Source organism: Rhineura floridana, chromosome 4, assembly GCF_030035675.1.
Source record: "Rhineura floridana isolate rRhiFlo1 chromosome 4, rRhiFlo1.hap2, whole genome shotgun sequence".
Classification (NCBI taxonomy): Eukaryota; Metazoa; Chordata; class Lepidosauria; order Squamata; family Rhineuridae; genus Rhineura; species Rhineura floridana.
In genome coordinates, this window is record NC_084483.1 from 173,735,437 (window position 1) to 173,760,006 (window position 24,570).

The window sequence follows — 24,570 nt, forward strand, 5'->3', positions numbered from 1 at the left end:
CTGGGATCGCACCAGGTGGGCCTGGGTCCAGCTCCTCACTCAATTGTGCAGTTCTCTAGGTGTCCCTTGACCAATGACTATCTCTTATCATAACCCTACCTCCCAGGGAAGTTGTGAGTGGTGGCTGGTGTCTCCATGTCAGTGGTGCAGTAGAATCCACTCTGGATTTTAGTCTAGGATCAGCACCATGGACAGCTCATTGACATCTAGGTTCAGCACCATGGACAGCTCATTGGAAGTTCAAACTAAGACTCAGAGCATATTCCATTGCCTCACTGTCAGAGAGGCAGTCCACTGCCACTGGCCCCTGTTGCAAGGTGTTTAACAATCCTGGAGTCCAGGCTCATGGCATAAATTTTCAGACTGTACAGTAGAGATGGTGGGTCTTATGGGCACTGGAATTTGCTGCATGTTCAGTTTCTTTAAAAGTTTATATAAAGAGGGAAGGAGGGGAGATCTGGAGTCCACCACAAAAGGTTGAGGCTTGGGCCCCCTGGGTCAGTGGAGCCTGGTCCATTAGGACCAATGGGATGCAGCCCCACCAACCCTGGCCTGCACTCAGTCAGGCCCCCACCTGTCTAGTCCAAGAGGTGGGACTCCCTGTGGTGACATCCTCCTCCTTGGTCTCCATGTTGCCCTTAAAGACTCAGCAGGTAGGAGGCTACAGACCTAAACTTACAAGGTGGTTTTCAACAGATGCTATTGGAGGTCGCTGATTCATAGGGTCGCCATAAGTCAAAATCGACTTGAAGGCACATAGCATACACACAGGTAGGAGGATGGGGGCAAAACTGGAATTAGCTGGCTCTGCAAAGGGAGACAGAGAGTGGGGGAAGAGTGAAGCATTACGCCCTCCTGCCTGCTGCTTCTCCACTGCAAAACCCTCCTCCCTTTATGCATTGCATGTTGGCAGGAAAAAAAATTTTAAGGGCTGGGGCTACTATGTTTGCCATCGTGTGTGTTTGCTGCCCTTCCCCACACAGAAGGAGAGTATGAATGGGGAATGAGACAGAGGCACAGTTCAAATGGAACCTGCTTGCAGCAGGGGCACTATGGTAGCTGAAAGTTTTCTCTGTAAATTGTGACTACTCACACTATGTGTTTATGTGAGTAACCAAATAGCTGTATCCCTCTAGGGATCCACAACCTGTTTGTACTGCAGTGTTTCCTCCCAATGCTCCCCAGAAATATTACATTACTAGAAGCCAGTGTCGAACCATAGAGACTAAGGTCCCATCTGCACCATACATTTAAAGCAGTACCATCCCACTTTCAACAATCATGGCTTCCCCCAAAGAATCCTGGGAACTGTAGTTTGTGAAGGGTGCTGAGAGTGATTAGGAGACCCCTATTCCCCTCACAGAGTTACAACTCTCAGAGTTCCCTGGGAAGAGGGATCGACTGTTATTTATTTATTGCATTTATATACCACCCCATAGCCAAAGCTCTGTGGGTGGTTTACAGCAATTAAGAACATTAAAAACAAGTATACAAATTTAAACCATTTTTCAGCTTTCTTTTTACCAATCCCCTCATTTTTGTGAAGTTTCCTCTTTTGAAGTCAAATGTGACCGTGTTGGATTTTCTTGGCAATTGGCCAGTTACATGTATGTTTAATTTAATAGCACTGTGGTCACTGCTCCCAATCGGTTCAACAACACTTACATCTCGCACCAGGTCCCGGTCCCCACTGAGGATTAAGTCCAGGGTTGCCGTCCCTCTGGTCGGTTCCATGACCAACTGGTCTAGGGAATAGTCATTTAGAATATCTAGAAACTTTGCTTCTTTGTCATGACTGGAACACATATGCAGCCAGTCTATGTCTGGGTAGTTGAAGTCACCCATTACTACCACATTTCCTAGTTTGGATGCTTCCTCAATTTCATATCTCATCTCAAGGTCTCCCTGAGCATTTTGATCAGGGGGACGATAGATCGTTCCCAGTATTAAGTCACTCCTGGGGCATGGTATCACCACCCACAACGATTCTGTGGAGGAGTCTGCCTCTTTTGGGGTTTCGAGCTTGCTGGATTCAATGCCTTCTTTCACGTATAGAGTGACTCCGCCACCAATACGTCCTTCCCTGTCCTTCCGATATAGTTTATATCCAGGGATAACCGTATCCCACTGGTTTTCTCCATTCCACCAGGTCTTGGTTATGCTCACTATATCAATGCTCTCCTCTAAGACCAAGCACTCCAGTTCTCCCATCTTGGTTCAGAGGCTCCTAGCATTAGCGTACAGGCACTTGTAAGCAGTGTCTCTCTTCAAGTGTCTTTGGCACTTGTGGTCAAAGGTGTACTAAAGAACAATAAGGAGATTGCAGAGAAGCTAAATGAATTCTTTGCATCTGTCTTCACAGTGGAAGATATAGGGCAGATCCCTGAACCTGAACTAACATTTGCAGGAAGGGATTCTGAGGAACTGAGACAAATAGTGGTAACGAGAGAGGAAGTTCTAGGCTTAATGGACAATATAAAAACTGACAAATCACCGGGCCCGGATGGCATCCACCCGAGAGTTCTCAAAGAACTCAAATGTGAAATTGCTGATCTGCTAACTAAAATATGTAACTTGTCCCTTGGGTCCTCCTCCGTGCCTGAGGACTGGAAAGTGGCAAATGTAATGCCAATCTTCAAAAAGGGATCCAGAGGGGATCCCGGAAATTACAGGCCAGTTAGCTTAACTTCTGTCCCTGGAAAACTGGTAGAAAGTATGATTAAAGCTAGATTAACTAAGCACATAGAAGAACAAGCCTTGCTGAAGCAGAGCCAGCATGGCTGCTGCAAGGGAAAGTCCTGTCTCAGTAACCTATTAGAATTCTTTGAGAGTGTCAACAAGCATATAGATAGAGGTGATCCAGTGGACATAGTGTACTTAGACTTTCAAAAAGCGTTTGACAAGGTACCTCACCAAAGACTTCTGAGGAAGCTTAGCAGTCATGGAATAAGAGGAGAGGTCCTCTTGTGGATAAGGAATTGGTTAAGAAGCAGAAAGCAGAGAGTAGGAATAAACGGACAGTTCTCCCAATGGAGGGCTGTAGAAAGTGGAGTCCCTCAAGGATCGGTATTGGGACCTGTACTTTTCAACTTGTTCATTAGTGACCTAGAATTAGGAGTGAGCAGTGAAGTGGCCAAGTTTGCTGACGACACTAAATTGTTCAGGGTTGTTAAAACAAAAAGAGATTGTGAAGAGCTCCAAAAAGATCTCTCCAAACTGAGTGAATGGGCGGAAAAATGGCAAATGCAATTCAATATAAACAAGTGTAAAATTATGCATATTGGAGCAAAAAATCTTAATTTCACATATACACTCATGGGGTCTGAACTGGCGGTGACCGACCAGGAGAGAGACCTCGGGGTTGTAGTGGACAGCACGATGAAAATGTCGACCCAGTGTGCGGCAGCTGTGAAAAAGGCAAATTCCATGCTAGCGATAATTAGGAAAGGTATTGAAAATAAAACAGCCGATATCATAATGCCGTTGTATAAATCTATGGTGCGGCCGCATTTGGAATACTGTGTACAGTTCTGGTCGCCTCATCTCAAAAAGGATATTCTAGAGTTGGAAAAGGTTCAGAAGAGGGCAACCAGAATGATCAAGGGGATGGAGCGACTCTCTTACGAGGAAAGGTTGCAGCATTTGGGGCTTTTTAGTTTAGAGAAAAGGCGGGTCAGAGGAGACATGATAGAAGTGTATAAAATTATGCATGGCATTGAGAAAGTGGATAGAGAAAAGTTCTTCTCCCTCTCTCATAATACTAGAACTCGTGGACATTCAAAGAAGCTGAATGTTGGAAGATTCAGGACAGACAAAAGGAAGTACTTCTTTACTCATTGCATAGTTAAACTATGGAATTTGCTCCCACAAGATGCAGTAATGGCCACCAGCTTGGACGGCTTTAAAAGAAGATTAGACAAATTCATGGAGGACAGGGCTATCAATGGCTACTAGCCGTGATGGCTGTGCTCTGCCACCCTAGGCAGAGGCAGCATGCTTCTGAAAACCAGTTGCCGGAAGCCTCAGGAGGGGAGAGTGTTCTTGCACTCGGGTCCTGCTTGCGGGCTTCCCCCAGGCACCTGGTTGGCCACTGTGAGAACAGGATGCTGGACTAGATGGGCCACTGGCCTGATCCAGCAGGCTCTTCTTATGTTCTTATGTTCTTAAAAACATATGCTATTCAAATGCTGTTAAACTACCTGGCAGAAGAGGAAAGTCTTGACCTGGTGCCGAAAAGATAACAGGGTTGGTGCCAAGTGCACCTCATCAGGGAGATCATTCCATAATTTGGGGGCCACCACTGAGAAGGCCCTCTCCCTTGTTCTCATCCTCCGAACTTCCCTCAGAGTAGGCACCCAGAGGAGGACCTTTGATGTTCATGTCGGGAGAAGCATTCCATCAGGTATTGTGGTCCCAAGAGTTGTAAGGCTTTATAGGTTAAAACCAGCACCTTTGAATCGGGCTCAGAAACATACAGGCAGTCAATGCAAATGGGCCAGAATCAGTTTTATATATTCGAACCATCTGGTCCCTGTCACCAATCTGGCTGCTGCATTTTGTACAAGCTGCAGTTTCTGAACCGTCTTCAAAGGCAGCCCCACATAGAGTGCACTGCAGTAATCCAGATTGGAGGTTACCAGAGCATGGACAACTGAAGCCAGGTTATCCCTGTCCAGACAGCGGCGTAGCTGGGCCACCAGCCAGAGTTGGTAGAAGGCACTCAGGAAATTATAGCTCTGTGAGGGGAATAGGGGTCTCTCAGCACCTTTAGCAAACAACAGTTCCCAGGATTCTTTGGGGAAAGCCATGACTGTTTAAAGTGATATGATATTGCTTTAAATGTACAGGGGAGATGAGGTCCGATGTTCTGTGTTATGCATTCCACTACAAAAGGGGTAAGGAACCCATAGCCCTCCACTGGTTGCTGGACTACAACTCCCATCATCCCTGGCCACTGGCCATGCTGGCTGGGGCTTATGGGAGTTGGAGTCCAACAACATCTGAAGAGCCACAGGTTGCTCTCCCCTGAGGTGAAGCATTCAGAGACAGGGTACTGGATTAGACAGACCACTTGGTTAACACAGTCCGGCTTTCCACTCTCTCCAGTACAAAAGGTTACAAAGCCAATTAAAACATTCAGTATTTCTCGACTTTGTCCCCTTCCTAGAATCCTAATGTTGTTTCTACGTAGAAATGACTCTGGTCAAACTGTGGCAATCTCTCCTCCCGCAACACAAAAGACATGTCTTAGCATTTTCTGACAACAGAGGGACAACGGTTATCACAAAGAGAAGGCCTTGCCACTCTGACCTTTCCGAAAGTGCTCGTAGCCACATCAAACATCAGAAGTGTTTGAACTTAAGCAATTAGAACAAGTTGTCAGGGACACAAGAAGCTCTTCAGAGGAACACAAAAGCAGCATGGATGTTGCCAACCAGTGTTGCAAACCTTCAACCCAGGTATGGTCACAGCTGAGTTAGTAGGGTATGAATTTTTCTCTTATAAAAAAATAACCCTACGTGCCAGCCATTATACAGTCACCAAGGATTTTTCTCGCTCCTGAATTACATCTTCTTCCCTGCAGCTTTTCCTTCTGTCTCCAAGTTCTTTTTAAATACATACATATTCTTACATCTGAGCTGCCCTGCCCCTGTTTCCCGGTTATATTACCCCTTTTGTTTCCCATCTTTTATTCCTCCACCTCCATTCATTAACTTGTTTTTCAGGGAGGGGAGGTTCCCTTCCAGGTTCCTTGTCTGGGTTTAAATCTGTTCATTGCACTCCTTTCTTTTGCACCATCACACCCACGTCTGGAGCGTGTTTTGCTTCCATGCCAATTGTATTCACTCTGCCTGCCACCTCAGAGTTTTAACGTGACTTTCGGATCCCTTATTGAAGCCGCTAACGTGGTAGGTCAGATGTCAGAATTGACACACAGCTCAAGATGTTCCACTGAACTGGGAGAAGAAAAGACGGCTTCTGATTTCAGATTATGATATGACTCTTTGGGCTCATCTCCCAAGGTAGCACATCCCCGGTTTGGCTTCCTGAGCGAAGTGGGCAGTCACGAGAGGACGTCAAAAATATCTCTCGTCTGAACTGTAGTCAATATGTAGAAAGGAATATGGAACAGCACTGTCCAGAGGGAGTTAACCCAATTGCTAGGATGAGCCGACATGTTCCCTGAACTTCACAAGCAGCAGGCTGCAAACAGAGGCACTCCCGCTTCAGGGATTTTCAGGAGGCTATTCAACAGGGGTGAAAACTTTGCCCTACTTACAGCTGCCATCACCCTGCTGCTGCTGGATGCCTTGTTTTCCTCATCTGTTAAACAAAGGGCAGTGAACCTTTCTTCAGCCAGAGGGCCACATTCCCTTCTGGATAGTCTTCTGGGGGCCACATGCCTGTGGTAGGTGGGGCCAGATGCAAAAGTGAGCAGAGCAAGAAATGTGAAATTTTACTTTTTTACACACACACACGCACACACACACACACACACCATTCGCTATTCTCTGTTCTCTATCCAGTCAAGCAAGAAGCATTATCACGATTCAAGGGACACATTACAGCCAGGCAAAAGCACTCAAGGAGGATGTGAAGCAGGACCAGTGACTGGTGTAGTTTGGGAAGATAGGTGACCCACGGAGAGTCCCAGGGGCCAGATAGAGAGAAAGGCCTGGAGGGCTGCATTTGGCCCTGGGCCTGAGTTTCCCATGTTAAACCCTCAAAGTGCCAGAAAGAAGGCAGGAAGTGTTGTCCTCGCTTTGATTTAGCTTCATGATACCAGCTGCTTGCCAAATCCTATGTCTTGGCAACTTCTCGACATCCGCCGTCACTTGCCCCCAACTAGACAGTCACCAGGCGTGTAGTTGTCCAGGGTTGCGGAGGGTCGTAGACCCATTACTTTTTTGGGAGCAGGGTCCCAGCCAGGTCCCTATGTATGAGCTAATCAGCATAGAAAGGGAGTGTGTTAACCACTGGGGAAAGTCCTTGTACTTTCATGCTGATTTGAGCCAATCAGAGTGAATCTTCAAGCCAATCTTCTCAGTAGCTAACACACAGCCTCCCCTTACGTGCCAATTGTTGTACGTCTGTTGCAGTCAAGTGTGGACACTTAAGAGCAAGGGAGTTGACCGAAAGTGGAAAAGAGTGTAGGTGGTATGACTATCGTGAAGGGACCCTGCTCTTCTGAATTTGCCACACTGACAGTCACCAGGGACAGAGACAGAGCAAAAGGAAGGAGCAGAGAAGATGCCTTGTGGATTTGGGGGACAAGAGGGGCTGGCAACCAGGACACTTAGCGCCTCTTGGTTGACCTGGCACCTTAGCAACTCCTGGCTGCTTGCAAGGAGCTACCACGCGGGGATGAGGGTCTCCTGCCCTGTGGAGCAGCGACTGAGAATGACTTGTAGCATGTGTGAGCACTATCCTCCAGATTATATCCATGCAAGTGCAGCCCCTTTGGACTAGTGGGCTGTGGCTAAGTGAGTGTGAGGAGACACCACAGAGGCATGTGTATGATCTGTCCTTCCCACTGTCATAGAGGGGGAGAGTGTGCCCAGGACAGGCAGAGCAAGGCTCAACACATGATTGAGAACAACTGACCATGAAGGCTACAGATTGTAGGACACAAGTGGGGAAGATACTTAACTGACAAATGGAGTGATGTTTACTCCAAGAATAGAGGAACAGAACTTTGAGGGGTTCTGTCACTAAAAGGAGGCAGACAGGCATAAAACATGATAGGGGTGGGAATCTTATGATGAGAAGAGCCTGGATTGTCTCCTGGAGGAATAAAGGGCTCACCAGGACCCTTCAGTGAACGAGTGAGGCTTTGACGGCTGATGACACTTAACAAAACCTTTATACGGAAGGGAAAGCAGGCCAGTGGCCCATGTAGTCCAGCATCCTGTTCTCTCAGTGGCCAACCAGATGCCTGTGGGAAGCCCACAGAAATCTTCTTAAATGACCATATGCAATAATTTTGTCGCACACAACGATTATACGATCACTTTCATTTGTTTGTTTTTCCTCTGGTAATCATCATCATTACGCGAGTGCATATACAAATGCTCAAAGCGGCTTACAACGATGAGAATGCCACATCATAAAATCAATAGCTGCAAGAATAGTTTCATAACAGCAATAACAAAACACACAACATATAGCCAATGTAACGGCATACAACCCCCACACACACACATTTCAGTGTTATAAATGTAGCAACCTTCCACCTCATGCCAGTAGTAAAACAACAAAGGAGTTTGGACAGTTTCACCTTGGTCTCGGACGTTCTAGCTACTGCTGCTACAAATTAGCCACAGATCACATTAGTCTGATCAAATTTCTAGGTCTCAGCTTCTCCAAAGAATCACTGCCCCCTTGGCACCACCATTCAGGAAGCAACTCCTCCCGTGATGTTGCGCTGAATATTCGAAAATAACCTTGTCAAGTCAATTAACCATATGTACAAAGATGCATTTATAATTTATATACATTCTGAAGATATGTAGTTCATATTTAAATACATTTCTTCTTCTCATAATTATAATGGTGCCTCTCCATAAAAAAGGAATATAATTGGATATTATGTATAATCAAACTAAACGGGCAGGGGAAATGTATTTCGCAGAGAGACTCAGAACAACGTATGGCTGCCACTGCTGTTCCAAATAGAGCAACTGAATTGTGAAACTGTGGATTAAAGGGGGGGAGGGGAAACAGTTTCTTGCTGCATAAAGTGTTGTGCAATTTGCACCAAATGCACAAAATGGGGAATAATAATATGCATGACTCAGCAATGCAACTTCTGTTTATATACATTATTTATATCCTGCACCTTCAACATAAATGTACGTAGTAGTAAGTAACAAAATAACAATTAAAATAAATATTATTGGGTGATAGCCAACATTAGCCATGGAGAGTAGACCCGATGAAATCAATGGAATTAAGTAACTAAGGCTGCAATCCAATACACACATACCTGGGAGTAAGTCTCATTGAACTCAATGGAGCTTACTTCTGAGTAGACATATATTGGCTTGCAGCCCAAGTCTATCAGTTTCAGAGGTCTGTTCTGTGTGTAACTAATGTTGGGTATCCCCCAATTTTGTTTTTGAAAAAAGAAAGCAAACAACCACTGCAAATAAAAATCATCAACAACTACAACAATCCATTCAGATAGTTAGTAAAATCAAACTGCTCTAAAACGGTAGCATCAGCACTTCTTTATAGCCTGGGGAAGCAGAAATGATTTGACCTGGTGCCTAAATGACAGCAGTGAGGGCTCTAGGCAGGACGCTCTGGGGAGGGCATTCTGCCACCTCACTTCAACTAGTCATTGCCAGTCGGTTCTTTTAAGGTTGCATGGGGATGACCAGCCTAGCCTGCAGTGCAAGAGCAAGCCAGGTATATGAGGGAGGATATACCCCTTCATATACAACTAGCTGGGCATTACATGAAATACAGGGCTGAGTTAACTGTCTTCCAAAATTCTTCACCATTTGTGAGGGAAGCAAAAATGGGAGAGATGTTGTTAACTGTTCTCCAGAGAGGTAATGGAATTCTCCAGCTGGTTGCCTTATCCTCTGCCCTCCCTCCCGTGCTCTTCTCTGAAAACTTTGGTTTGGATAATATTGAATGAAAAAATATTCATTCATACAGTTGGGCATAGGAAGTAATGACCAAGAGAGAACTATAAGGAGTAAAGGCCATCCCTTTCAACAATATTTCTCATTTCCCAAATAGCATTTAAAGGCAAATTTAATTCACACTTTCCAAAACAATATGGAAACTGAAACATAGCCATCCTTCAAAATTTGCACTTATCTGAATTTTGTAATGCAGTCAAGTAATGTGTACAGAAATGCATATACTAGAGTAAGGTGTGCCTATAAATGCATATGTTAGTGAAAATAACATAGAAAAATGCATTACATAGGGGGGAATTACTTGGCAAAAACATGTATATTAGGAAAAATTGCATATAAAATATGTATAGGAGCAGAAATTTGCACAAAAATGCTGATGAGTTTTTATAACTTTTTTTAAAATCTCAAACTGATGTGGAAATGTGGTGAACTGAAGACTGGAAAAATGAGAAACTAAGAGAAGCCAACATTAATATATTAGCCCATCCCTCCCTGCCTTTGCCCCATCACGCCATTTATTTATTTATTTTATTTATACCCAGCATTTCTTTTCATCATAGAAACCCAAGGTGGCTTACATATGGTTCCCAGGAGGTCTCCCATCCAGGCACTGACCAGACCTGAGTGCTGGCCCCATGTGCCTTCAGATCATCGCCTGGGACCATTTGCTACTATAGGCCATTTGCTACTGACAGAATGCTGACTGAGGCCCCATCTGCACTATACATTTAAAGCAGTTTCATACCACTTTAAACAGCCATGTCATTCCCCCAAAGAATCCTGGGCACTGTAGTTTGTTAAAAGTGCTGAGAGTTGTTAGGATACCCCTGTTCCCTTCACTGAGCTACAATTCCCAGAGTTCCCTGGGAAGAAGGATTGAAGAAGTTCCCAGGATTCTTTGGGAAAAGACATGAATGTTTGAAGTGGTGTGATACTGCTTTAAATGTATAGTACAGATGCGGCCTGACTGTTGAGGGTGGAATAGAATGAAATGGAGGCAGGGGAAGGGAGTATCTGGACTCATGAATAACAGTACTGCATATTGCAACCTTTTGTTGCAGGTCCCACTTGTCCCATCTTACTGACCAACCTAGTCACAGTACTTCAGAATAGATGCAGACGAAACAGTTAGTCTAAGGTTTACAACAAAGCGGAGTCCAAAAACTCAAGCCCCTTGGCTTCCGATTTTTTTCACTCTAAAAAAATTGTGTTTTTCCCAGAAAGAAAAACTATTGCAAACTATTGCAAAGTGCTGCCAATGAGTGTAAGCATTACATAGCAAAGGATTTCTGTTCGTTTGCATAAATCCTACTAGCTGTGTGCAATGGGAAATTAACTCGGAGAATTTTGTTTGTTTTAATTATTTCAAACGGTAGTGTTTGTAAATGTGATTGACACTAAACCTCTGTTTTGGATGGTTTTGAATAAATGGATGAATATGAAACTTAGGTACTGTAAGCATACAGAGTAGGGGAATATTGTGAATATTATAAAAGTTTTGCTACTAATGAGGTTTATTTTACTTATCAAAATATTTGCATTTTGTTAAAAACATCAAAGCAATTTACAACACATTAAAAACAACCATAGAATTAAAAAAAATTAAAATACAATAAAAACAAAGATCAATTGTTGCAGAAAAAGCATCTTCTTATTTGCCTGCATAAGTCTGGCAGAACAGAAAGGTTTTCAGCAGGCGTTTAAAAGTTAAAACCAAAGGCACCTGCTGAATCTCTGTTGGCAGAGCATTCTAAAGAACTGGGCTGATGACACTGAAGGCTCGATTTCATGTCGATGTTAATCAGCCTTGCCAACTCTGGGGATGATCAAAGCCGCTCCTGTAGATGATGTCAGTGGTCGAGCTGGGATTATAAGGGTTCAGGCAGTCCCTAAGATACCCTGGGCCTAAGTTGTTCAGGGCTTTGTAAATTAATACAAGGATCCTGAACCTGGCTCAGTAGTGGATGGGCAGTAAGTGCAGATGTTTTAAGAGTGGTGTCACATGTTGTCAGCCATGTGCTCTCATCAGTAATATGGCTGCCACTTTTTACACCAGCTGGAGCTTCCAAACCAGGGCCAAGGGCAGCCCCACATAGAGCACATTGTAGTAATCCAAAGTTACCAGCACATAGACTACAGACGTCAGGCTATCCCTGTCTAGCAATGGCTTCAGCTGATGAACCAGACAAAACTGGTAAATGGCACTCCTAGCCACCAAGGATACTTGGGCCTCTAGTGACAAAGAGGAATCCAGGAGCACCCCTAGGCTACGGACCTGGTCCTTCAGAGGGAGCACGGCCCATCCAGAACAGGTAACCTGCCTATCTCCCAGACATGAGAACTACCTACCCAAAGAGCCTCCATCTTCCCAGAATTCAAGCACAGTTTATTGGCCCTCATCCAGTCCACTACAGCATTCAGACACCAATCCAGAGCCTCTCATTATTCAGAAGTTATGGACAAATAGAGCTGCATGTCATCAGCATATTGCTGACACTTTCCTCCAAAACTCCTAATGACCATTCCCAACAGCTTCATATAGATGCTGAATAGCACTGGCGAAAGAATAATACCCTGTGGAACCTCATACCACAAGTGCCAGGGGACTGAGGAACACTCACCCCAGGGTACTATCTGGACACAACTTTGAAGGTAAGAGCAAAATCACTGTAATACAGTGTCTCCAATACCTATCCCACTGAATAAGTCCAGGTTACTGTGGTCAATGGTATCAAATGCCGCTGAGAGATCGAGCAGAAGTAACATGGTCACTCCTTCCCTGTCTCTCTCATGATAAATGTCATCCATCAGGGTGACCAAGGCTGATTCTGTTAAGCAACTACAGTAGGGCCCCGCTTTACGGCGTTCTGCTTTACAGCGTTCCGCTGATGCGGCGGCTTTCAATCAGGGGAAATTCCCTGTTTTAAAGCCAATTTTGCAGTTTTGCGGCATTTTGCGACATTTTCGCATCATTTTCACACGATGCGACCCATTGTAGTCAATGGGTTCCGCTTTACGGCAATTTCCGCTTTATGGCGGGGGGCTGGTCCCTAACCCGCTGTATAAGCGGGGCCCTTACTGTATGTCTGAATCCAGATTGTGATGGATCTAGGTAATCAGTGTCATCCAGGAATACCTGCAATTGCTCTACAACCACCTTCACCACCACTGCCAAGAAATGAGGTGTTGGTGACTGGTCTATACTATAACAACTGTTGCTGTTGCTAACGCAAAAGAGAAACATTCATGGAGGTTTATTTATTCTAAAGCACCATTAGAGTAGGCTTTGCTGGGCGTGTGACAAGGCCCACACTCCTGCAAGGGGCCCCACTGTCAATTGCTGGACTTTTCAGCTAGCCCTGCAGCATTTCCTTCTTGCTACAGCATTCTACACCAATCCAAAGCCTCTCCTGATTCAGAAGTTATGGACAAATAGAGCTGCATGTCATCAGCATATTGCTGACAAATATGCCCTCTAAAAGCATTTGACCAGTGTCAAGAGTCAGGAATAGCAATGGGCGAGAAAGACGATTCAGTTCGCATTTCCAGCTGAATCTATCAAATCTGCATTTTCCAAAACAATACGAGAAATTAAACACAACCATTCTTTAAAATGTGCACTTGCTCGAATTTTGCAATGCAGTTTCCCAACCAATGTTAACAAAAATGCATGTGTTAGGGGAAAGTATGCATAAAATGAAGATATGAGTGAAAATAACATTTAACGTACAAAAATGCATTATATGACAAGAAACTGCTTGCCAAACTGCCCACAAATAATGTATTTAGTAGGAGAAATTCACACTAAAATGCTGATGAATTTTCATGAGGATTAAAAGAAAAGTATCACACGTTTCTGCAGAAATGTGGAAAACTGAATTTAAGATTGGGAAAATGAGAAACTGAGAGAACTGAAATTGGCAGTTCTTTCCATGCCAAGTCAGGAGACAGATCAGCCTCTTTTATTTGCCTTGCACTCTTCCTTGGGAACAGTTTTACAAACTGGGCCCAGAGCAAGGCAGCAAGTGAACAGGGAGTGGGAAGAAAAATGAGGAGGGGAGGCCTTCCTCTGTGGGCATCTTGCCCAAAGACATTCCTAAACCAGGAGCTGGCATTGTCTGTTTCCTTCATGCTCAAGGCTCCAAGCCATTGGCCCTGGATGCTTCTTGCTTCGACTATATGCAGTCTATGAGAAACTTTAATCTGAGTGGGGCTCATTGTTTATCAAGGTTAAGTGGAAATTGATGCAGAAGGAAAGGGCAAGTCTATATAACAAATCCATCTGTCCCCAGCTTGGGGGGCTGTTAATCAAGAAGTATATTACAGTGATTCCATCAAAATATCCTGCTATTTATTTAACTTTTCCATTTTGGGTGTTGCCTGTGGGATGCAATTGTCCTCCTCCTTCCTTGGTTCTCCTAGTGCGGGTTGCTGTTACCAGAAAGAATGTCCATGCTGACTTAAGAGAGAACTGATAAGTCTCAAACTTCACAGGAATGAACCATAGTACTCTACCAGGGCCGGTTCTAAAGGGCGGCCAGGTGGGGCACTGGCCCAAGGGCCCCTGCAGCTACAGGGGCCCCTCCACGATCCGCGGGAGGAGCAGTGGATCGCAGGTCAGGAGGAGCTTCCGAGCCGCCCGCCATCCCCCCGCTTCACCTACCTTTCTCTCTGCTGTTTTTTGCAGTGTATGCAGGGTTGCCATCAATCAAGATGGCTGCAGAGGTTTCCATAAGGGGCTGAAGCCTCTGCCGCCATCTTGGTTGATGGCAGCAATGTGTGCATGTGTGTGCCATCAACCAAGATGGTGGCAGAGGCTTCAGCCCCTTACGGAAACCTCTGCCGCCATCTTGATTGATGGTAACCCTGCGCGCAGTGCACGCAGCCACAAAAAACAGCAGAGAAAGGTAGGTGAAGCAGGGGCATAGCGGGCTCAGATGCTCCTGTCCTGCGATCTGTGGTTCCTGCTGTGGATCATGGAAGGGGAGCAGAGGGGTCTGGGGCAGACTGGTGCCCAAGAGCCACGGCATGCCTGGAACCGGCCCTGTCTGGGACAGTGTAGATTGCAGCACTTTATAAACTAGGGAGACAGAACATGTGGCCCTCCAATCCACACGTTGTCAGACTCCAGCTCCCATCATTCCTGGCTATTGGCCATGCTAGCTGGGGCTGATGGAAGTTGGTGTCCAACAATATCTGGAGGGCCACGGGTTCCCTATTCTTCTTTTAAGCAAGAATTAGCTATGACAGTAGTACAGAAAAGGTCACATCCTTGCAGTCAAAGCAGGCCATTTAGATTTCTTTAACATTGGTTCTGGTTCAAATGCTCCCAAAGTATTTTGAAGGTGGAAGCAGATGGAAACAGAGTGAGGAGGATTCAGATCCCTTTTCTGATCTTCTTGTTTTCTGAAGGGCTTATTTGTAAGATAGGAATAGGACAGCTGGGCATCCATCATTGCAATGTATATGAAGATTTAGTGAGATTGATGCAGAAGGAAAGGACAAGTGCATTAGCAAACCTATCTGTCCAAAAGTCAGAGGTACTGTTAACCAAGAAGTACATTACAGTGATTCCATCAAAATGTTCTGTTATTTATTTAACTTTTCCATTTTCATTTTTATTTGGGGAAGATAATTGCTTGTGATAAGCAGCCTTTGCAGAAAGCTGGACGCCTGGAAGAAGCACAGCTGTTAGACTGGGGTATGTACATTCAGCCGCAGTGTTATGATGGCCGGGGGATATTTGCATATTGAAATGATCTCAATTAGAGTCTTTTATCAGACAACTTCAAAGAAAGAATCTCTTGAAACACAGGATTTTGTCCCTCCCTGTTCTATGAACTTCAGGCTATTAGGTTCCAATGTGTTTATCTGCATTTGTATAGACAATCATTTCAGCATCAACTTCATAAGCAATAAAACATACATTTTATCTGCAGGTGCTCCCACACTGTAGTGTTATCATTTGTTGCGCCAGACAATTAATATGTAGCTTGCAGAGACAGAATTCCATAATGCTGTCAGTTTCAGTAGGTCAGTAGCCAGTGGAGGCTGGTCTATTCTTGCAAATAGGGCACTCCCCACCCACAAGAGCCAGCCCTCACCTACCTGCCTTATTACTTACAACCAGCCCAGGAGGTAGCCCTGGCTCTCAGCCTCCTCCTCCTCAGTCTCAGAACTCAGGAGGGAGGAGGATGGGGACAAAGCTAGAATGTCCTGGCTCTGCCTGTCATTGGCTCTGTCTCCCCCTGCTATTGACCTCCCTGCCTTCAGCCCCACCAGTTCTAATGGGCAACAGCCAACACTACCTGTAGGTTAATCCTCTTGTCCCCACAACCTGCCACCCCCTAAACATTGCCCCGTACATGGCAATTTGAGCTAATTTGACCTTTTTTTCCCTAAGCCTGACTGCTGCACAAGGGAAGATTCAATAGGAATGGAGGGTGAAGGGGAGAGAGAGAAGTGGAGAAAGAGATGGGCAGAAGAGAGAGGTAAGGGGAGAACAAGAAAGAGAAAGGGTGGAAGAATGAAAATGATAGCCTACTGCTAGCCCTGGCTCTACCTCCTTTAGGCTTTGGTCCTGCCAAACCACGACTCTGGCCCTGCCCACCCCCGGCATGCAACCCCATAGTGATTTTTCCTGAAGGAATGTGGCCTTCAACACAGGGGCAGGGAGTGAGGTGGGGCAGTGCTGCCCAGCTGCCCTCCCAACAGCAGGGTCACTGGCGCTTACTGGGACAATGCAGGGGCAGAGTACAATGGCAAGGTTGCAGTTGTGCAGATTTATCAGTGAGAGCACCAGATTGGCTCCACCAGTTACCTGCACAGCCATGACCTTGACACCACCTTGTTCAAACCCTGAACTCTCCCAGTAAGCGGCAGTGATGCCGTTGTTGGGAGGGCAGCCTGTGCAGCACTCCACTGTGGCAGCCGCTCCTGCCTCAACATCAAGAAGCTCCCCTACCCCTGCTGTGGGCTTCTTTTCTTTCCATTGTCAATGCCACCTCAGCCCAAGAGGCTACAGCAGGCAACAAATACATACAATTCAATCAAACCTAATCCCTTTGCACCAGTTAAGTACAACACTGCATCCATTGGGGTGGGGAGGCGGGTGATGCACCAGCATAGCAATGCACTGGCAGGAGACTACCATAGGAGTAGCTTTTAAACTGGCCAGTCTCCACCAGAGCAAGGGGAAAAATTGGGGGCGGGAGGGAGATGGGGGCATGGTGGGGGGAGCGACTAAAATCCTTTAACTGAACGTCAACTGAAATCCAGCACTTACTCAGTGTCATAACATGATTCCTGAAAAGAGGTAGCTTTTTTAAAAGAAAAAGGAAAAATAATAAGCCCACCTCAAATAAAACCTGTGAAGACCCCCCCCATCTCTCCAGTGGAGAGGGCCCACACACCTCCTCACTCTCTGCTCCATCAGCCTCAATGAGGGATAGGAACCCAACTAACCTCATATGAACATAGGAAGCTGCCTTATAATGAGTCTGACCATTGGTCCATCTCGCTTAGTATTGTCTGGCAGCAGCTCTCCAGGGTTTCAGGCAGGAGTCTCTCCCAATCCTTCCTGGGGATGCTGGGGACTGAACGTGGGACCAACTGCATGCAAGGCAGATGCTCTACCATTGAGCTACGGACCTTCCCCAACCTTCAGGCAATCACAGCACAGCACTAAAGGTACCTAAAGTTGAGCCACAGAACACTTTCAGGCCTACTTGTCACTCATCTGATGATGCAGGGGTGTGTGGTTAGCATTCCTCATCAGCAGGAACAGAGATTATTTCAGTGGCACCTTCTGGGGACTGCCTTTGCATTTTTATTTTTTATTTTCCCATAATGCCCGAGACATTGCATTCCGGGAAAAACTGGTGGCCACCAGCGGGAACTGCTCTTTCTCTTCCCCCCCCCCGCAAATTGGTAGTCACAAGGAGGTGGCTGCAGATATTAGCTGTCATTATCACCTCTGATGGTCGCAAAGAAGAAAAAAAGATAACATGTGGGCGGGGAAAGCCACAACAAAGACGAGTGTTAATTTTAAGTACCAAAATAAATGTGATTTTTATGACTGAATTATGAAACAATTAAAGGGCTTTAAAAAGAAAAACAAATGGAATAATGAAACAGGGGTAGGGCTTTAGTGGGTATCTTGGCAGCCTGCAAGACAATAGGATTGGGCCACTTGTACACAACCCATATTTAGATAAAGTGACAGAATAGTTTTATTACACTATAGAATTGCTTTTAATTATGCCACAGCTACACCCATTACATGCACCCATTACATTTCTACATGCAGAGACTTTTATTGCTGTTAAAAGCTTTTAGTTGCTTAAGATTCTCCTCCTTGTTCTGCACTATTGATTTGCGGGGTGAGCAACAGGGACAGATTTTTCAAGCTGTAGTGGCTTCTTCTGAGCAGCCCAAGGATCCTGCTAGGAGCATTTTTTTGCTGACTAGGGCCTCCCCAACCCCATCCCACCCAACCCCCAGACCACTATTTGAAAACAAGAGGTCATCCTGACTGACATTGAAGAGGGAGAAGCAATACAATGTCAGAGCTGGAATCCAAGCAGAATATATTTCTGCAAGGCTGTCAGATCATGCAGCGAAGGGGTGTGTCCCAGAGTCAGTAATAGATGGACACCATGAACATCAGTTCAAGGGAGAGCCAGAGAAGTTGAGGGAGATGGAGTGAGCGGCAAGAGAGATAATTGGGCTTAAGACAGTGAGCTGCCATAGGGAGTGATTTGTATTACCAGCATTGGGAGACAGCAGGCTTTTGATGGGCTGGATGGTTTTCTTGTGGCCATCTGAATTCTCCAGAAAGTGCTCCATACTATCACAGTGGCCACACTCATAAAATATGGAGTTAATATTATTACTTGCCCTTCAATCCATCATTTATGTTTAGTTGGGAATTACATTGGATATTCTCCTCTTGGACCTTCCTCCCTATTTGAATCTGCAGATTAAAAACTCTCCACAAAAGTTCCTTAAAATATGGGGGTTTCTCTACAATGCCACTGATGCAAGGATGTATGGCCCACTTGCTTCCAAACTAGGGTTGCCAGGTTCAGGGCCTGAGACTGATCCTGTATCTTTAGGAGAAGAGAAAGTCAGCCAAGTGCAGGTGTTCTTGCAACACTGTAATGGGAAAAACCACAAGGTAGAATTCTCCCTTCCCCTGCACAACTTTTAAAGATACAGAAGGCCTCTTGGTTGCCAGGCCACCTTGTGGTTTTTCCCATTACAGTGTTACAAGAACACCTGCACTTGGCTGACTTACTCTTCTCCTAAAGATACAGGATCAGTCTCAGGCCATGAACCTGGCAACCCTATTCCAAACATACAAGAGATCCCTTTGATTTCAAGCAGGGGTAAGGATCCTTAGCCCTGGGAGGGTTGTGTGTGAATGTGGCCCACCAAGCCTCTCTGTCTGGCCTTCAGAACTCTCCCCGGGCCACACTCCTCACTGGCCCTACACCCTGAATGCTTTGGCCTGGCTGGGGAGCATCCTTGAACTCTGATCATGCCTCTTGCTTGCCTGGATGGAGAATAGAGAAGGGGACGGGGTGAGAGGGTGTAGAGAATACCCTACTGCACAAAGGCAAAATTTGCATCAGTTGCTCTGCCCACTATTGCCTCTGGCATGTAGTACCTGGAAGGTGGCCCAGAAGGCAAAATGGCCTTTCAACTGAAAAAGGTTCCCCAACCCTGATTTAAAGGCATGTGTTCCAGAAGGTTCCCTTTAAACCACAAGAATCCTTAGTATGGTGGAACCTTATCATGAACTTTCCAATCAACCAAACCATCCTCTCCACACAACTATTTGTGCACTAATATTGAAGGCACATACAGAGGCATCAAGAGGAATAGTTCCTGACCACCTGTATATTTCATAAAATATGTACTTCTTCCTCCAGAGGCTTACACCCTTGGCTACACAATAAGGTTGCTTTCACACACATGGGGCTTATTGTATAAATTTAACAGATTAAAATGGTAGCGCTTCTGTCCAGATTCCTAAAATTCCTCTCACACTGCAGTAGCTGATATACCAGCATGTTGCACAAATGTCTTTCGTGCTGCTGCAATTGGAGACACGAAGATCAGGTGAAAAAGGCAAGAAAAGCAGCAAGAAAGCAGAAACACCAAAAAGAAAGAGCCAGCAACAAAGCACTGAGGAAAAGGGGAGGGAAAGTGATCGCTTTAAAAATACAAGCTGCTCCGGCTCAAGTAAAAAAAAGACTGAGAGGAGGGCTGAGAAGACAATAGCAAAAGACTTGAAAAGCAACTACAGCAGCAATCACACACAATAAGCCTCATGTCTGAAAGCAGCCAGGGGGAACTAGCTGGAGTAAAGTGAACACAGAGAAGAGAAAAAAGGCAGGTAAGATCTTTCAGATTTTTTAGAGGCCGCCTGGCTCAAGGAGGTGGGGAGGTGGGAAAGAACAGGACTTCCAAGGCACAGATCAGAGGTAAAACTCAGAAAAACAATGTAAGGAGGACTCACCAATGACAAACAAAGATAAATTGGAGCAGGCACAGGCAGGAACAAGTTAAAAAATACAGAAATATAGCAAGGCTACAGAGAAGAAGCTTGGATGCCTGTCATGTGACAGGCTGCTAGTGCAAATCTGCAAGTTTCTGGGTTCCCAGCCTTGCAAATGGATTATTTCTGGTATTATTTATCATGGAAATTAGCGCTAAACTTCCACTGTATTCCACTAGATTTCTGGAACTAGCTTGTACATCGTGTGAAAGGTCAAATACTGTATAATGTGCAAATTACCAGGTAAGAAATCGTCCCAAAAATGGAATAAAGTACAGTGTGAAAGCAGCCCGTGTTATAGATAATTAAATGGATTTCCGTATAAACAATAAACACTCTATATCTTAAGGTCTACCCTTTCCCTGTCAGGGATGAGCGGCTGGCTGCTGCTTAGGTGGAAGCAGGAGCAGGGAATTACACCAGGGAGCAGATCAAGGAGCAGACGCACCAGAAAACAGGGCCAAGCATAAGGCCAAAGTCAAACCAGAGCCAGCAGGAAGCCCTTTATTTGCCCGGGCAAAATTGCAGTCCTGCACACTGGTCTAGAAGGGACCGAAACACAGCCAAGATGGGCAGGACTAGCATTCCCCGTTGTTGTTGTTGTTGTTTATTACATTTGTATACCACCCCATAGCCAAAGCTCTCTGGGCGGTTTACAACACTTAAAAACATTAAAAACAAATATACAAATTTAAAAACACATTTTTAAAAAAACAACGTAGGAATACTTTCCTACCCAGGAAGATACTCTGGTGTCCTGGTCCCCAGTTCAAGCCAGGGCCAACCCAAGATGGTTTGCTTTCTGTGGCGAAGAACAAGCCCGCCCCCATTCCACATACAGTAGGATCTTACTTCAACACTAGCGATGGGACAGCATCCTTCATCACATCTGAGGGTAGCAGGCTAACCTAGGGGATTCAGAGCCAGCTGGATGATATATATAGCTGTCTCTCAACACTTCACTGCTTTTCCCTTTCCCCAACATCCTCCTCCTAAGATGGCCTCCTGATTCTAATTAGTGGTAGGGTAGGCCCAGTCCCAGTCTTCATGGCTCCTGGCGCTCTCTTCTGAGCCTGCCTCCTTGTTAAGGGGCTAGCTCCAAGTGCTATCACCTTAAGAGCTGATGCTGCAATGACATGAGACAAGTCCTTATCAGCCATGGTGCCCCAGTGGTGGAATGTTTTCCCCAAGGTGACTGGCTCTTCTTTGCCTGGGGGCTACTTTGCTGCCATTCTCTCCTGGGCTTTGAATAGATCATATATTTCTGCAGTGTCTTGTCTTTATCTGTTGTTGTGTTTGTTGCTTTTCTTTTCTTTTCAGAGTCTGCTTCCTGCTGTGAGTGGATTTTAAATGGTTTTCATGTTACTTGTTGGGTTCTTTTTTTTAAAAAAAGTGTAATGATGTAAACCACCTGGGAAGCTTTGACTGAGAGGCAGCTTAGATATTTTTGAAATAAAAAGTTTTGATTATAAGAAGAAGTCTCCCAGAGAACTTTAAGTTATAGGGTGACACCCAAATATCAGTCATAAGCACACACATGAATAAGTGGGATGTGCAACAAAATATTGCAAGATTCCAGCCACACCATTCCATTCCTCCTCCCTCCCCTGGTTTCCCACGCTTCTTCCCTGCCAGCCGATATGTCATGCCCACTAAGCATGCTCAGTCCTCACTGGGCTGTTGGTGGAGGGTCTCCTGGGGGGGGGTTATCTCCTCTAAAGATTGTTTTTACTTCTGCAGATCTTGAGCTTCTTTCGTGTCTGCTGATACCTCCCTCTCGTGTGTGGAAGGCACCATTTGGCTTCAGAAGGACTGTCTTCTCACTCAGAGGATAGAAATTGCCATCAGTATATATGACGCTGCTTATGGTATCTTGGTGGAGTGTTGCTCCCTTTATAGCCATCCAAGATAATATGAGAAGCCTGAAGCTACTTGAGAGTAGGGATGTAAGAAGGCAGGGATTTCCTTTCTGTCCTGTATTTGTCACAATCAGCACTGATTCCATTCCAATAGAAAATTGCTGCTGAAATGTGGAGAACTGAATGTAATATTGGAAAAATGAAAAACTGAGAGAAGCCAACATTGACAGACCCTTCCATCTCTATCGTCACTGCATCACAGAGTGGCATAAAATTCGCATATGCCAATTTATATAGAGAGATCCAAATTTAGAAATTGTTGCTATAATTTAAATCGAAATACAATACATCCCATCATAGTGAGGAACAATACTGTGTGCCTGCTCACTCTGCTATCCAGATGCTAACTATTGATGGGCAGCTCTAAGGCCCTCTCTCCGTTCCTTTGGATCTTCATCTTTAAATCAGACCTGGATCTGACAGCCCTTCAAATAGAAGACTTCTTCAAACAGAGGACTGTCCTCTGTAGGGTAGCACACATGGCCACCTTTAAGGTGGGAAGGGACCATGCGAGCAGAAGGCTTTTTAGCACAAAACTGGTTTGGTGTGATGTCTGAATCAAAGTCTATGATTTACTTACTACTAGAGGTGTGAAGGCCTGGGGGGGGAAGGAAAAAATGCAGGGGAAGAGATAGTTTCCCCCCTTTTCCCCCCAAACCCTTCAAATTGGGGGGATTTGGGGGGGTTTCCTAGGCCTTCACATCTGTACTTTCTACCGGATGGATTTTAATGTATAAAAATACAGAATGAAAGAGTTGGGACTAGATTCCGCCCCCTTTTTTTTAAAGAGGTAGCTGCAGACTATTGCTTCTTCACAGGAGGAATTTCCTAACTTCATTAGGGAAAATTTATTTCTATATTTATTTCCTGGAGGAAAGAAGGCATTCCGTTGTTGTAGGAAACATGCTTTCTCAAGAGACATGAGTAACTCCTTTAAAAAAACATGGACCTGACAACAGATGTCATCCTGGTAAATGAATGTATACTGAACTTTCTTTTTATTATACACAAAGTAATCATTATATAATATTCTTCAATCATTTTTATGGATATGCCCTTTGTACTGTGATTTGGGGCAGGAGGGTGGCAGGAAGGGAAAAGAATAGAAAAGCCTGAAGCCTTGGATAGAAAATATTACCTTGTTGGATGACTTGAGCAACGCGAATATGGCTGCTTCTCTAACTACTATTCACTAATAGGCAAAAAACCTTGCGGTTTAAGAATGTACCTATAGCCCACAGATATTTCTATCAAACTTTTAAAAGCAGGGAAATTGGGCAGCTATAGTGAATGCACCAGGGGAACAGGAGACCTGACCTCCTCTCTGAGATATTGGACTGCCCTACAAATTTGTCAAAATGCAAACACTTTGGGTTGGTCTTTCACAGTCCGATCCACTTCCTGTGTAGCTTGGAAGGATTTGGTGACATGTGCAAGTGGCAGCAGCAGCAGCCTGGGTAGGACACAGGTAAATGTCCTAGGTGGGGAGGCAGCCTAGGCACTCTGCACAGAGGTACGTAGCAGCGCCATTTGTCAAAGGGGACGCGGGGGTGTGGGGCAATGATGCAGCACAAGAACAGGCAGGGAGCATTAGCGGGCCCATGGAGGGTGGTGCAGCCCAGATTTGGAGGCACTGGGGGGAATTGCAAGGGGGCTGCAAGGGAAGGGGAGTGCCAGGGGGCATTTGTGACTGCCTCGGAGGGCCCTTTCTGAATGCGTGTGTTTTAGAGTCTCTCTCTGTGTGTGTGTGTGTGTGTGTGTGTGTGTTTAGGAGTGCCTGATGTGTGTTTGTGAGTGGTTTGGGGATGCCTGGGGTATTTTGGGGGTGTCGGGTGTATTTGGGAATTCCTTGGGTGTGTGTGATTGGGGAATTCGTGAGTGAAGTAAGCAGGGGGGCAGACACACATACCCGTGTGTGTGGTTTTTCCAGGATAAAGTGAGCAAAGACATAGAACAATATATAGCAAGGTAAGTTTCCCCAATCCCCAACCATTCATACCTGCCCTCCCATATTCCCTCCTTCACCTCCTGACACATTAACAGTAACTACAGGTGTCAGGAGGAAAACTACATAATCCACAAGATAAAGCGTATCAACCAAACAGATCTCTCCACAACTGGCCATGTGATAATGGTAGCCAGAATATATGTACAATAGAGTTAATGTATGCCATAAGTGAATGCCACGTGTCAATGAAATTATTGTCTGTTCTACTCCCTTTTAAAGTGTGAAGTCATTTGGTCAGGTTTTTCCATAAGAGGGCTATAAGTCAAACCTTTTGATTCCAAACACCCAAGATCAAATTAGGCAGATGTTTCCAAGTCTGAGCTATGACTTTCCTTGCAGCCACCAGCAAGAAAGCTATCCGTTCCTCATGCAGCAGATCTTTGTTTTCTTCCACAGATACAGTTATCAGTGCTAAATATGACATAG